This window comes from Lycium barbarum, chromosome 1 (assembly GCF_019175385.1).
Source record: "Lycium barbarum isolate Lr01 chromosome 1, ASM1917538v2, whole genome shotgun sequence".
NCBI classification, from domain to species: Eukaryota; Viridiplantae; Streptophyta; class Magnoliopsida; order Solanales; family Solanaceae; genus Lycium; species Lycium barbarum.
In genome coordinates this window covers 16,576,471-16,581,924 of record NC_083337.1, presented here as the reverse complement: position 1 = coordinate 16,581,924, position 5,454 = coordinate 16,576,471, and positions in this window count along the sequence as shown.

Here is a 5,454-nt window from a genome sequence, read left to right as displayed (position 1 = left end):
AAGTTCCTGAGCCTGCAGCTACGGCTGGCACCCGAGGGCGAGTGACAGCCCGAGGACGTGGAAGAACTAGAGGTCGTGGAGCTGCCCTAGCCAGGGGTAAGGCTCCTGCGGTAGGACAACAATGGGAGAGATCTCCGTCTCTCGAGCCTGAGTATCAGCCGGATTGAGGCCAGGCCGTAGAGGATGGTGTGGCGCTAGCACGGACACAACCCGAGGTTACTTCTGATTAGGCTATGCCTGATACTATGGCCAGAGTCTTACTTTATCTAGATTCCCAGCAAGCTACCGCTGGTGTTACTACTCCTGGTGGAGGTTCACAGACCAAAGTTGGGGCGCAGACCTTGAGGAGGGACCTATTCGGGTACCACACCCTGCCACAGCTATGGCACCCTATATTGATGCGGTACCTACTCCTGGTGATGATCTTAGGCCCATGGAGGGCGCTATTATGACCGTGTCTCATCAGGAACTTGTTGGGAGATTCAGGAAGTTACAGCCGCCGACGTTTTCGGGTACTTTTTCTGAGGATGCTTATGAGTCTATTCTGGATATGCATGAGTTGTTGCATATGATGGGGATCGTGGAGACCCACGGAGTTGACTATGTGTCCTACCAGTTTCGCGGCGACGCAAAGACTTGGTGGCGGTATTTTGTTGCTTGCAAACTCGAGGGTTTCCCTCCCCTGACTTGGAATCAGTTCTACCGGGTCTTCCTTGAGAAATATATGCCCCGGTCTTTGAGAGAGACGCGTAGGGAAGAGTTTCTATATCTTCAGCAGAGGGGTATGTTGGTGGAGGCCTATGTGACCCGCTATCTGTATCTGGTCCATTATTCCACTCCGTTGATCCCTACTGGGGCTGACAGGATCAGGCATTTCACTGGTGGCTTAGTCGGTTCTTTTCAGATTCCTTGCTTTCAGATGGGGGCTATGAGGGCTTCTTTCTAGTCCATCGTCAAGCATGCTTCTATGGTTGAGGGTGCTAAGGCCCGTGCATTTGGAGGTGGTGGTGACAAGAGACCACGTCAGACTAGGAGTTATGGTGGTTCTAAATCGAGGAGCGCCGATCAGTCTTCTGGGCCATTTCAGCCATATTCTGGCCGTCTTTTTAATTCAGCCTTGCAGGCTTCCCCCAACGAGCCACCTAGACAGAGAGCTCCTGAGAGCTTGTTTTCTAGACCAGTAGACAGGGTTGTTTTCTCCGGGTCATGAGCTTCAGTTTATCAGCCTTCGTCCCCTTTGATTTGTTCTTCTTGTGGAGAGGTTGGTCATATTGCTAGGAGGTGCTCCCGACCCAGACGGGGTTATCATTCGCAGAGGACTTCGACATCGAGCTGGTGGTCGAGGTGGTGCATCTCAGAGAGGCAGTGCTCATTCAGGCCGCGATGGTTCTCAAGTTCTAGAGGTGGATCCCAAGCAGTTAAAGGTGGGTCCTAGAGTGCGAGAGGGGGATCTCAGTCTGGATGTGATGGGGCCCATTGTTACTCATTTTTGGGTAGGCCCGAGGCAGAGGCCTCAGATGTTGTGATTTCAGGTACCATTTCCGTCCGTCATAGAGCAACATCTGTGTTGTTTGATCCTGGGTGCACTTATTCATATGTATCTGCATATCATGCCATTAGTTAGGATTTGCTTTATGATAGCATAGATATACCTATTCATGTGTCTCCGGTTGGAGATTCTGTGATTGTTGATCGAGTTTACCGGTCTTGTTTGGTTACTTTTATGGGGTATGACACTTGGGTAGATTTGATGATTCTCGATATGGTGGACTTTGATATTATACTGGGGATGTCCTGGCTCTATCCTTATCACACGTTCTTAGACTGTCACGCTAAGACAGTTACCTTAGCCATGCCGGGCATTCATAGGCTCGAGTGAAGGGGTACCCCTAGTCCCGCTCCGAAGAAGATCATTTCCTTCCTTCAGGCGAAGAAGTTAGTAAATAAGGGGTGTTTAGCCTATCTGGCTCATGTTCATAATACGACTGTTGCATCTCTACCCGTTGAGTCCATCCCTATTGTGAGCGAGTTCACGGAGGTATTCCCGTCGGATCTGCCGGGTATGCCACCTGATCGCGACATTGATTTCTGCATTGATTTGGATCCGGGTACTCGCCCTATCTCTATTCCGCCATATCGGATGGCACCTGCTGAGTTGAGAGAGCTTAAGGAGCAGTTACAAGATTTATTGAGCAAGGTGTTCATTAGATATATTTTTTTCCCCTTGGGGTGCTGCTGTGTTATTTGTGAAGAAGAAAGATGGGACCCTGAGCATGTGCATTGATTATCGCCAGCTGAACAAGATTACTATTTGGAGCAAGTGCCCTATGCCTGATATTGGTGATTTGTTTGATCAGCTTCAGGGTGCTTCAGTGTTTTCGAAGATTGACGTGCGCTCAGGTTACCACCAGTTGAAGATCAGGGCGGAAGATATTCCGAAGACAGCCTTTCTAATGAGATATGGCCACTATTAGTTTCTAGTAATGTCTTTTGGGCTTACTAATGTCGGGGCTGCATTTATGACTTTGATGAATGACATATTTAGGCCATTCCTTGATTATTTTGTGGTTATATTTATTGATGATATCTTGGTGTATTCTAAGAGCAGAGAGGAGCATGAGAGCCATCTTCGTACTATTCTTGGGTTGTTGAAAAAGCATAGCTTGTTTGCTAAATTTTCTAAGTGTGAGTTTTGGTTGGAGTCTATGGCATTCTTGGGCCATGTTGTGTCTAAGGATGGGATTATGGTTAACACACAGAAGATTGAGGCAGTGAGGGGTTGGGCGAGGCCCACTACTGTTACTGAGGTTCGTAGTTCTGTAGGTTTGGCCAGCTATTACCGTCGCTTTGTGAAGGTTTTTCCTGCTATTACTTCATCTTTGACCAGATTGACTTAGAAGGATGTTCCCTTCCAGTGGTCAGATGATTGTGAAGAGAACTTTCAAAAGCTCAAGCTTTTTTTAACTTCAGCTTCGATCTTAGAATTACTTATGGAGGGTAAGGATTTCGCTGTCTATTGTGATGCGTCTCGTGTGGGTTTGGGTCTTGTGTTGATGCAGGAGGGTAAAGTGATAGACTATGCTTCCTATCAGTTGAATTACCCTACCCATGATCTGGAGTTGTTGGCAGTGGTCTTCGCTTTGAAGATTTTGAGGCACTATTTGTACGGTGTCTATTGTGAGGTTTTCACCAATCACCGTAGTCTTCAGCATATGTTTACCTAGAGAGATATTAATTCCAGGCAGCGTCAGTGGATGGAGCTCCTGAAGGACTATTACATCTCTATTCTTTATCATTCCGGCAAAGCCAATGTTGTGGCTGATGCCTTGAGTCGCAAGGCAGTGAGTATGAGGAGTTTAGCTCATTTGATTGTTTCCGAGCATCCATTGTCCATGGAGGTTCAGACTCTGGCCAACAGTTTCGTTCGCCTTGATATTTCAGCCCCAGGCAGGATTTTAGCTTGTGTAGAGGTGAGGTCATCCTTATTGGATCGGATTAGGACTCATCAGTTTGAGGATGCTCAGTTGAGCAAGATTCCAAATAGAGTTTTGAGGGGTGAGGCCAAGGAGGTCGTGATTGCTTCTGAGCGCATTTTGAGGACTAGGGATCGCGTGTGCGTTCCTCGTGTTGGTGATTTGATTCAGTTGATCTTATCTAAGGCTCATGTCTCTCGCTATTCCATTCATGCGGGGGTAACTAAGATGTATCGTGATTTGAGGCAGCACTATTGGTGGCGTCAAATGAAGAGAGATATAGTTGATTTCGTGGCTAAGTGTGGGAATTGTCAGTAGGTAAAGTATGAGCACCAGCAATCCGGTGGTGTGCTTCAGAGGATGTCCATTCCCGAATGGAAGTGGGAGAGGATTACCATGGGTTGTTGTGGGTCTTCCGAAGAACCTGGGAAAGTTTGATTCTATTTGGGTGATAGTTGATCGGTTAACTAAGTCTGCTCACTTTGTTCCAGTTTAGGTTTCCTATAACGCGGAGAAGTTAGCTAGGTTGTACATTTGAGATATTATGAGATTGCATGGGGTTCTTATTTCTGTTGTATCTGATCGGGGTACAATCCTCACTTCCCGATTCTGGAGGGCGTTTCATAAGGAGTTGGGTACCCGATTGGAACTTATTACAACTTTTCATCCCCAGACCGATAGCCGATCCGAGCGGACCATTCAGGTGCTCGGGGTCATGTTGAGAGCGTGCATTATTGATTTTGATGGTCATTGGGATTAGCATTTACCATTGGTAGAATTTGCATACAATAACAATTATCATTTGGGTATTGGAATGTCGCCTTTTTAGGTTTTATATGGTAGGAGATGTAGATCTCCGGTTGGCTGGTTTGATGGGTTCGAAGCTCGACCTTAGAGTACAGATCTATTGAGAGAGTCCCTTGATAGAGTGAGAGTTATTCAGGCTAAGCTTTTGGCAGCTCAAAGTGGACAGAAGATCTGTGCGGGTCGAAAGGTCCGACATTTAGAGTTTGTTGTTGGTGACCAAGTTCAATTGAAGGTTTCACCCATGAAGGGTTTTATGAGGTTTGGTCAGAGGGGCAAGTTGATCCTTAGGTATATTGGCCCATTTGAGATTGTTGACCGTGTGGGCGATGTAGCCTATGAGTTGGTATTGCCACCAGGCTTGGCGGGAGTTTATCCGATTTTTCATGTTTCGATGCTGAAGAAGTACCACACCGACAGTACTTACATTGTCTGTTGGGATTCTATATTACTTGATGAGAATTTGACCTATGAGGAGGAGCTTATTGCGATCTTGGATAGGCAGGTTCGAAAGTTGAGGTCGAAGGAGATTGCTTCTGTGAAGGTGCAATGAAAGCACCGTCTTGTTGAGGAGGCTACTTGGGAGACCGAGTCCGACATGCGTAGCCGATATCTCCAGTTGTTTGCTGATTCAGGCATGTCCCCGCTCCTTTCTCTTCTTCACTTGAGGACGAGCGATGGTTCAATTAGTATCTGATGCTATAGTCGTTTCGGCATTTCCGCCACTTTTCGAGCTTGGTTAGCTCATTTTTGACGCGAGGGGACTGTTAACACACTTCCTGAGGTGTCTAGATTTGATTCGGGTGACCTTTTGTGAAATTTGGGTTTCAAGCGAAAAAGATTTGACTCAAAGTTGAATTTTGAGTAAACGGACCTTTTTCGAAAATTCGTCGATTCCGAGAGGTCCAGATGGTCATTTAGAACTTGTGTGTATATCTGGTTCGGTTCCCAATGCACTCAGATGCATTTTGGGACTTGGGTTGGAAAATTGGAATTAAGGTATCGAGGGTTGACTCGTTCAGCGAGACCTCTGTAGGGAATTCCGAGGCCACGAGTGTTACACCTCGAAAAAAATTTCATGTCGTTGTGCGGTAAATAGGCCAACGTAAGTTAAGGTGTATATGATGTCCCTACTAGTAAGAAGGGATACTTAATAATTCTTATTAAGATTCCAAAG